The sequence below is a fragment of the Barbatula barbatula genome, assembly GCF_947034865.1.
Source record: "Barbatula barbatula genome assembly, chromosome: 17".
NCBI classification, from domain to species: Eukaryota; Metazoa; Chordata; class Actinopteri; order Cypriniformes; family Nemacheilidae; genus Barbatula; species Barbatula barbatula.
The window spans coordinates 6,777-17,500 of record NC_136780.1 but is presented as its reverse complement, the minus strand read 5'-3'; positions in this window follow the sequence as shown (position 1 = coordinate 17,500).

Sequence of the window (10,724 nt, the reverse complement as noted above, 5' to 3'; positions counted from 1 at the left end):
GATGGTGAAGGTTTGGAGTCGATCCGAGCTTTCGTTTTCGAATGAGACCCCTGGTGAAGTTTTGTAAAAGTTTGGAAAATGTTCCTAAGTTGAAAAGTGGAAAATCGTTTTTCCACTTTTCTATACGTTTCAGACCATTTGGAGTCGATCTGTATATTTTTCGAAAGACACTTTTCGGAAAGTTACTTTGACATAGACTTTAACATAGGTTGTAGGGCAAAAAACGAAGGTTGCACCCCTTGTGAAGTGCACCCCCCCACTTATCTTTCGAAGGGATGTTAGTACAGACCTGAAATTGCGTATATATAGTAATTGGCGGACGCCCTTTCTAACGCACTCACTTTTAGCTCGATAGCGCCACCACCGGCCGAGATAAGGAAGTACACCCCCCTTAATTAAAGTCTAAAAGGAAAACGAGGCACTTATTTATATAGTTTCGAGGTCGCCGAGCACGATGGTGAAGGTTTGGAGTCGATCCGAGCTTCCGTTTTCAAGTGCACCCCAGGGTGAAGTTTTGTAAAAGTTTTGAAAATTTTCCCAAGTCCAAAAGTGCAAATTCGTTCACCCAGAAAGGCTTTTTCTACACGTTTTAGGCCATTTGGAGTCGATCTGTATAGTTTTCGCGAGACACTTTTTGTAAAATAGAGTCGGGGTTGTACTTGGCTGAAAACACGCTCTAAACAGTAGAATTCGGAGTAGACGTAACTCGGGCCGCGAAGATCGTAGAACCTAGAGCCAGGTGCTGTTCGAAAGGGGAGGTCCAGGCCTTTCCAACGACACCAAGCACGCGTCGCTGCGACGTTCCTAAGCGGAGCTAGACCCCCGAACAGAAAGGCGTCTGAAAAGCGTATCTCTGGCCAGGAAGGTCGCAGCAGGACGAGGTCGGACGCGTCTTAAAGGACTCGCCGAGACCTTACCAACGACACCAAGCACTCGTCGCTGCGACCTTCCTAGGCCGAGATATTTTTTCTAGAGCCGTTTCTGTTTGGCTCCCCCTATCCGTCACGGAAGGTCGTACCGCGTCGGTCGACGGCTCGTTGGAAAGGTGTCATTCAGACCTTTCCGGCAACACCCGTCTCGCGTTTCTAGTCCATTCCTACACGGAGTTATAACGTTAGGGTTAGGGGCAAAAAATCCAAGATCTAGGGCCCTGAGGCCCCAGAAATGGCTGTGCACTGGCCCACCCTCTACTGACCACCCAAGGTCACCCGAGGCCAAGAGGAGAAAACGATGCCGCACACGAGTGTCCCCACAATTCCTGTAATATTTTATTTGTGTATGTAAATGCTGACCAAATTGTGTTGTGTTATGTTATATTCCATAAATGTGTGTGTGTGTGTATATAGAGGCAAAAACCAACAACCTTTATGCATCAGCGACCGGCCAAAACTTGGTCTTTTAAATGGCGTGTTGACCAGGATTGGATTCCAGGAGGTGAGGTAAGTGTTTGAAAGGTAAGTAGGCTCCTTGTTATTTTGTTTTAGGTTTGAGATGCCCAGGGTTACTAATGTTAGGTGTGAGGAGTGGGGTTGTGGTGAGGTCTTAGGCGTTTAGGGTTAGGTTAGGGGAAAAGAAATCCAAGATCTAGGGCCCTAAGGCCCCAAAAATGGCTGTGCACTGGCCCACGTACTACTGACCACCAACGGTCACCCAAGGTCCAGAAGAGGAAACGACGCTGCACCCAAATGTCCCTGCAATTCCCGTGAACAATTAGAGTTGTAAAATGTTTGTGTATATTATATCCATGTATGTGTGTGTATATGTGTGTATACACCTCCCAACCACCTTCGTGCCTCAGTAACCACCCGAACCTTTATATGTTAGAGGCGTGTAGACCAGGATTGGATTCCAGGAGGTGAGGTAAGTGTTTGAAAGCTAAGTAGGCTCCTTGTTATTTTTGTTTTAGGTTTGAGATGCCCAGGGTTACTAATGTTAGGTGTGAGGAGTGGGGTTAGGGGCAAAAAATCCAAGATCTAGGGCCCTGAGGCCCCAGAAATGGCTGTGCACTGGCCCACCCTCTACTGACCACCTAAGGTCACCCGAGGCCAAGAGGAGAAAACGATGCCGCACACGAGTGTCCCCACAATTCCTGTAATATTTTATTTGTGTATGTAAATGCTGACCAAATTGTGTTGTGTTATGTTATATTCCATATATGTGTGTGTGTGTGTGTGTGTATATAGAAGCAACCCAACAACCTTTATGCATCAGCGACCGGCCAAAACTTGGTCCTTTAAATGGCGTGTTGACCAGGATTGGATTCCAGGAGGTGAGGTAAGTGTTTGAAAGGTAAGTAGGCTCATTGTTATTTTTGTTTTAGGTTTAAGATGCCCAGGGTTACTAATGTTAGGTGTTAGGGTTAGGGTTAGGGTTAGGGTTAGGGTTAGGGTTAGGTTAGGGGCAAAAAATCCAAGATCTAGGGCCCTGAGGCCCCAGAAATGGCTGTGCACTGGTTAGGTTAGGGTTAGGGTTAGGGTTAGGGGTTAGGGTTAGGGTTAGGGTTAGGGTTAGGGTTAGTTAGGGTTAGGGTTAGGGTTAGTTAGGGTTAGGGTTAGGGTTAGGGTTAGGGTTAGGGTTAGGGTTAGGGTTAGGGTTAGGTTAGGGTTAGGGTTAGGGTTTAGTTAGGGTTAGGTAGGGTTAGGGTTGGGTTAGGGTTAGGTAAGGTTAGGGTTAGGGTTAGGGTTAGGTTGTAGGGCAAAAAACGAAGGTTGCACCCCTTGTGAAGTGCACCCCCCCACTTATCTTTCGAAGGGATGTTAGTACAGACCTGAAATTGCGTATATATAGTAATTGGCGGACGCCCTTTCTAACGCACTCACTTTTAGCTCGATAGCGCCACCACCGGCCGAGATAAGGAAGTACACCCCCCTTAATTAAAGTCTAAAAGGAAAACGAGGCACTTATTTATATAGTTTCGAGGTCGCCGAGCACGATGGTGAAGGTTTGGAGTCGATCCGAGCTTCCGTTTTCAAGTGCACCCCAGGGTGAAGTTTTGTAAAAGTTTTGAAAATTTTCCCAAGTCCAAAAGTGCAAATTCGTTCACCCAGAAAGGCTTTTTCTACACGTTTTAGGCCATTTGGAGTCGATCTGTATAGTTTTCGCGAGACACTTTTTGTAAAATAGAGTCGGGGTTGTACTTGGCTGAAAACACGCTCTAAACAGTAGAATTCGGAGTAGACGTAACTCGGGCCGCGAAGATCGTAGAACCTAGAGCCAGGTGCTGTTCGAAAGGGGAGGTCCAGGCCTTTCCAACGACACCAAGCACGCGTCGCTGCGACGTTCCTAAGCGGAGCTAGACCCCCGAACAGAAAGGCGTCTGAAAAGCGTATCTCTGGCCAGGAAGGTCGCAGCAGGACGAGGTCGGACGCGTCTTAAAGGACTCGCCGAGACCTTACCAACGACACCAAGCACTCGTCGCTGCGACCTTCCTAGGCCGAGATATTTTTTCTAGAGCCGTTTCTGTTTGGCTCCCCCTATCCGTCACGGAAGGTCGTACCGCGTCGGTCGACGGCTCGTTGGAAAGGTGTCATTCAGACCTTTCCGGCAACACCCGTCTCGCGTTTCTAGTCCATTCCTACACGGAGTTATAACGTTAGGGTTAGGGGCAAAAAATCCAAGATCTAGGGCCCTGAGGCCCCAGAAATGGCTGTGCACTGGCCCACCCTCTACTGACCACCCAAGGTCACCCGAGGCCAAGAGGAGAAAACGATGCCGCACACGAGTGTCCCCACAATTCCTGTAATATTTTATTTGTGTATGTAAATGCTGACCAAATTGTGTTGTGTTATGTTATATTCCATAAATGTGTGTGTGTGTGTATATAGAGGCAAAAACCAACAACCTTTATGCATCAGCGACCGGCCAAAACTTGGTCTTTTAAATGGCGTGTTGACCAGGATTGGATTCCAGGAGGTGAGGTAAGTGTTTGAAAGGTAAGTAGGCTCCTTGTTATTTTGTTTTAGGTTTGAGATGCCCAGGGTTACTAATGTTAGGTGTGAGGAGTGGGGTTGTGGTGAGGTCTTAGGCGTTTAGGGTTAGGTTAGGGGAAAAGAAATCCAAGATCTAGGGCCCTAAGGCCCCAAAAATGGCTGTGCACTGGCCCACGTACTACTGACCACCAACGGTCACCCAAGGTCCAGAAGAGGAAACGACGCTGCACCCAAATGTCCCTGCAATTCCCGTGAACAATTAGAGTTGTAAAATGTTTGTGTATATTATATCCATGTATGTGTGTGTATATGTGTGTATACACCTCCCAACCACCTTCGTGCCTCAGTAACCACCCGAACCTTTATATGTTAGAGGCGTGTAGACCAGGATTGGATTCCAGGAGGTGAGGTAAGTGTTTGAAAGCTAAGTAGGCTCCTTGTTATTTTTGTTTTAGGTTTGAGATGCCCAGGGTTACTAATGTTAGGTGTGAGGAGTGGGGTTAGGGGCAAAAAATCCAAGATCTAGGGCCCTGAGGCCCCAGAAATGGCTGTGCACTGGCCCACCCTCTACTGACCACCTAAGGTCACCCGAGGCCAAGAGGAGAAAACGATGCCGCACACGAGTGTCCCCACAATTCCTGTAATATTTTATTTGTGTATGTAAATGCTGACCAAATTGTGTTGTGTTATGTTATATTCCATATATGTGTGTGTGTGTGTGTGTGTATATAGAAGCAACCCAACAACCTTTATGCATCAGCGACCGGCCAAAACTTGGTCCTTTAAATGGCGTGTTGACCAGGATTGGATTCCAGGAGGTGAGGTAAGTGTTTGAAAGGTAAGTAGGCTCATTGTTATTTTTGTTTTAGGTTTAAGATGCCCAGGGTTACTAATGTTAGGTGTTAGGGTTAGGGTTAGGGTTAGGGTTAGGGTTAGGGTTAGGTTAGGGTTAGGGTTAGGGTTAGGGTAGGGTAGGGTTAGGGTTAGGGTTAGGGTTAGGGTTAGGGTTAGGGTTAGGGTGGGTTAGGGTTAGGGTTAGGGTTAGGGTGGGTAGGGTTAGGGTTAGGGTTAGGGTTAGGTTGTAGGGCAAAAAACGAAGGTTGCACCCCTTGTGAAGTGCACCCCCCCACTTATCTTTCGAAGGGATGTTAGTACAGACCTGAAATTGCGTATATATAGTAATTGGCGGACGCCCTTTCTAACGCACTCACTTTTAGCTCGATAGCGCCACCACCGGCCGAGATAAGGAAGTACACCCCCCTTAATTAAAGTCTAAAAGGAAAACGAGGCACTTATTTATATAGTTTCGAGGTCGCCGAGCACGATGGTGAAGGTTTGGAGTCGATCCGAGCTTCCGTTTTCAAGTGCACCCCAGGGTGAAGTTTTGTAAAAGTTTTGAAAATTTTCCCAAGTCCAAAAGTGCAAATTCGTTCACCCAGAAAGGCTTTTTCTACACGTTTTAGGCCATTTGGAGTCGATCTGTATAGTTTTCGCGAGACACTTTTTGTAAAATAGAGTCGGGGTTGTACTTGGCTGAAAACACGCTCTAAACAGTAGAATTCGGAGTAGACGTAACTCGGGCCGCGAAGATCGTAGAACCTAGAGCCAGGTGCTGTTCGAAAGGGGAGGTCCAGGCCTTTCCAACGACACCAAGCACGCGTCGCTGCGACGTTCCTAAGCGGAGCTAGACCCCCGAACAGAAAGGCGTCTGAAAAGCGTATCTCTGGCCAGGAAGGTCGCAGCAGGACGAGGTCGGACGCGTCTTAAAGGACTCGCCGAGACCTTACCAACGACACCAAGCACTCGTCGCTGCGACCTTCCTAGGCCGAGATATTTTTTCTAGAGCCGTTTCTGTTTGGCTCCCCCTATCCGTCACGGAAGGTCGTACCGCGTCGGTCGACGGCTCGTTGGAAAGGTGTCATTCAGACCTTTCCGGCAACACCCGTCTCGCGTTTCTAGTCCATTCCTACACGGAGTTATAACGTTAGGGTTAGGGGCAAAAAATCCAAGATCTAGGGCCCTGAGGCCCCAGAAATGGCTGTGCACTGGCCCACCCTCTACTGACCACCCAAGGTCACCCGAGGCCAAGAGGAGAAAACGATGCCGCACACGAGTGTCCCCACAATTCCTGTAATATTTTATTTGTGTATGTAAATGCTGACCAAATTGTGTTGTGTTATGTTATATTCCATAAATGTGTGTGTGTGTGTATATAGAGGCAAAAACCAACAACCTTTATGCATCAGCGACCGGCCAAAACTTGGTCTTTTAAATGGCGTGTTGACCAGGATTGGATTCCAGGAGGTGAGGTAAGTGTTTGAAAGGTAAGTAGGCTCCTTGTTATTTTGTTTTAGGTTTGAGATGCCCAGGGTTACTAATGTTAGGTGTGAGGAGTGGGGTTGTGGTGAGGTCTTAGGCGTTTAGGGTTAGGTTAGGGGAAAAGAAATCCAAGATCTAGGGCCCTAAGGCCCCAAAAATGGCTGTGCACTGGCCCACGTACTACTGACCACCAACGGTCACCCAAGGTCCAGAAGAGGAAACGACGCTGCACCCAAATGTCCCTGCAATTCCCGTGAACAATTAGAGTTGTAAAATGTTTGTGTATATTATATCCATGTATGTGTGTGTATATGTGTGTATACACCTCCCAACCACCTTCGTGCCTCAGTAACCACCCGAACCTTTATATGTTAGAGGCGTGTAGACCAGGATTGGATTCCAGGAGGTGAGGTAAGTGTTTGAAAGCTAAGTAGGCTCCTTGTTATTTTTGTTTTAGGTTTGAGATGCCCAGGGTTACTAATGTTAGGTGTGAGGAGTGGGGTTAGGGGCAAAAAATCCAAGATCTAGGGCCCTGAGGCCCCAGAAATGGCTGTGCACTGGCCCACCCTCTACTGACCACCTAAGGTCACCCGAGGCCAAGAGGAGAAAACGATGCCGCACACGAGTGTCCCCACAATTCCTGTAATATTTTATTTGTGTATGTAAATGCTGACCAAATTGTGTTGTGTTATGTTATATTCCATATATGTGTGTGTGTGTGTGTGTGTATATAGAAGCAACCCAACAACCTTTATGCATCAGCGACCGGCCAAAACTTGGTCCTTTAAATGGCGTGTTGACCAGGATTGGATTCCAGGAGGTGAGGTAAGTGTTTGAAAGGTAAGTAGGCTCATTGTTATTTTTGTTTTAGGTTTAAGATGCCCAGGGTTACTAATGTTAGGTGTTAGGGTTAGGGTTAGGGTTAGGGTTAGGGTTAGGGTTAGGTTAGGGTTAGGGTTAGGGTTAGGGTAGGGTAGGGTTAGGGTTAGGGTTAGGGTTAGGGTTAGGGTTAGGGTTAGGTTAGGGTTAGGGTTAGGGTTAGGGTTAGGGTTAGGTTGTAGGGCAAAAAACGAAGGTTGCACCCCTTGTGAAGTGCACCCCCCCACTTATCTTTCGAAGGGATGTTAGTACAGACCTGAAATTGCGTATATATAGTAATTGGCGGACGCCCTTTCTAACGCACTCACTTTTAGCTCGATAGCGCCACCACCGGCCGAGATAAGGAAGTACACCCCCCTTAATTAAAGTCTAAAAGGAAAACGAGGCACTTATTTATATAGTTTCGAGGTCGCCGAGCACGATGGTGAAGGTTTGGAGTCGATCCGAGCTTCCGTTTTCAAGTGCACCCCAGGGTGAAGTTTTGTAAAAGTTTTGAAAATTTTCCCAAGTCCAAAAGTGCAAATTCGTTCACCCAGAAAGGCTTTTTCTACACGTTTTAGGCCATTTGGAGTCGATCTGTATAGTTTTCGCGAGACACTTTTTGTAAAATAGAGTCGGGGTTGTACTTGGCTGAAAACACGCTCTAAACAGTAGAATTCGGAGTAGACGTAACTCGGGCCGCGAAGATCGTAGAACCTAGAGCCAGGTGCTGTTCGAAAGGGGAGGTCCAGGCCTTTCCAACGACACCAAGCACGCGTCGCTGCGACGTTCCTAAGCGGAGCTAGACCCCCGAACAGAAAGGCGTCTGAAAAGCGTATCTCTGGCCAGGAAGGTCGCAGCAGGACGAGGTCGGACGCGTCTTAAAGGACTCGCCGAGACCTTACCAACGACACCAAGCACTCGTCGCTGCGACCTTCCTAGGCCGAGATATTTTTTCTAGAGCCGTTTCTGTTTGGCTCCCCCTATCCGTCACGGAAGGTCGTACCGCGTCGGTCGACGGCTCGTTGGAAAGGTGTCATTCAGACCTTTCCGGCAACACCCGTCTCGCGTTTCTAGTCCATTCCTACACGGAGTTATAACGTTAGGGTTAGGGGCAAAAAATCCAAGATCTAGGGCCCTGAGGCCCCAGAAATGGCTGTGCACTGGCCCACCCTCTACTGACCACCCAAGGTCACCCGAGGCCAAGAGGAGAAAACGATGCCGCACACGAGTGTCCCCACAATTCCTGTAATATTTTATTTGTGTATGTAAATGCTGACCAAATTGTGTTGTGTTATGTTATATTCCATAAATGTGTGTGTGTGTGTATATAGAGGCAAAAACCAACAACCTTTATGCATCAGCGACCGGCCAAAACTTGGTCTTTTAAATGGCGTGTTGACCAGGATTGGATTCCAGGAGGTGAGGTAAGTGTTTGAAAGGTAAGTAGGCTCCTTGTTATTTTGTTTTAGGTTTGAGATGCCCAGGGTTACTAATGTTAGGTGTGAGGAGTGGGGTTGTGGTGAGGTCTTAGGCGTTTAGGGTTAGGTTAGGGGAAAAGAAATCCAAGATCTAGGGCCCTAAGGCCCCAAAAATGGCTGTGCACTGGCCCACGTACTACTGACCACCAACGGTCACCCAAGGTCCAGAAGAGGAAACGACGCTGCACCCAAATGTCCCTGCAATTCCCGTGAACAATTAGAGTTGTAAAATGTTTGTGTATATTATATCCATGTATGTGTGTGTATATGTGTGTATACACCTCCCAACCACCTTCGTGCCTCAGTAACCACCCGAACCTTTATATGTTAGAGGCGTGTAGACCAGGATTGGATTCCAGGAGGTGAGGTAAGTGTTTGAAAGCTAAGTAGGCTCCTTGTTATTTTTGTTTTAGGTTTGAGATGCCCAGGGTTACTAATGTTAGGTGTGAGGAGTGGGGTTAGGGGCAAAAAATCCAAGATCTAGGGCCCTGAGGCCCCAGAAATGGCTGTGCACTGGCCCACCCTCTACTGACCACCTAAGGTCACCCGAGGCCAAGAGGAGAAAACGATGCCGCACACGAGTGTCCCCACAATTCCTGTAATATTTTATTTGTGTATGTAAATGCTGACCAAATTGTGTTGTGTTATGTTATATTCCATATATGTGTGTGTGTGTGTGTGTGTATATAGAAGCAACCCAACAACCTTTATGCATCAGCGACCGGCCAAAACTTGGTCCTTTAAATGGCGTGTTGACCAGGATTGGATTCCAGGAGGTGAGGTAAGTGTTTGAAAGGTAAGTAGGCTCATTGTTATTTTTGTTTTAGGTTTAAGATGCCCAGGGTTACTAATGTTAGGTGTTAGGGTTAGGGTTAGGGTTAGGGTTAGGGTTAGGGTTAGGTTAGGGTTAGGGTTAGGGTTAGGGTAGGGTAGGGTTAGGGTTAGGGTTAGGGTTAGGGTTAGGGTTAGGGTTAGGGTGGGTTAGGGTTAGGGTTAGGGTTAGGGTGGGTAGGGTTAGGGTTAGGGTTAGGGTTAGGTTGTAGGGCAAAAAACGAAGGTTGCACCCCTTGTGAAGTGCACCCCCCCACTTATCTTTCGAAGGGATGTTAGTACAGACCTGAAATTGCGTATATATAGTAATTGGCGGACGCCCTTTCTAACGCACTCACTTTTAGCTCGATAGCGCCACCACCGGCCGAGATAAGGAAGTACACCCCCCTTAATTAAAGTCTAAAAGGAAAACGAGGCACTTATTTATATAGTTTCGAGGTCGCCGAGCACGATGGTGAAGGTTTGGAGTCGATCCGAGCTTCCGTTTTCAAGTGCACCCCAGGGTGAAGTTTTGTAAAAGTTTTGAAAATTTTCCCAAGTCCAAAAGTGCAAATTCGTTCACCCAGAAAGGCTTTTTCTACACGTTTTAGGCCATTTGGAGTCGATCTGTATAGTTTTCGCGAGACACTTTTTGTAAAATAGAGTCGGGGTTGTACTTGGCTGAAAACACGCTCTAAACAGTAGAATTCGGAGTAGACGTAACTCGGGCCGCGAAGATCGTAGAACCTAGAGCCAGGTGCTGTTCGAAAGGGGAGGTCCAGGCCTTTCCAACGACACCAAGCACGCGTCGCTGCGACGTTCCTAAGCGGAGCTAGACCCCCGAACAGAAAGGCGTCTGAAAAGCGTATCTCTGGCCAGGAAGGTCGCAGCAGGACGAGGTCGGACGCGTCTTAAAGGACTCGCCGAGACCTTACCAACGACACCAAGCACTCGTCGCTGCGACCTTCCTAGGCCGAGATATTTTTTCTAGAGCCGTTTCTGTTTGGCTCCCCCTATCCGTCACGGAAGGTCGTACCGCGTCGGTCGACGGCTCGTTGGAAAGGTGTCATTCAGACCTTTCCGGCAACACCCGTCTCGCGTTTCTAGTCCATTCCTACACGGAGTTATAACGTTAGGGTTAGGGGCAAAAAATCCAAGATCTAGGGCCCTGAGGCCCCAGAAATGGCTGTGCACTGGCCCACCCTCTACTGACCACCCAAGGTCACCCGAGGCCAAGAGGAGAAAACGATGCCGCACACGAGTGTCCCCACAATTCCTGTAATATTTTATTTGTGTATGTAAATGCTGACCAAATTGTGTTGTGTTA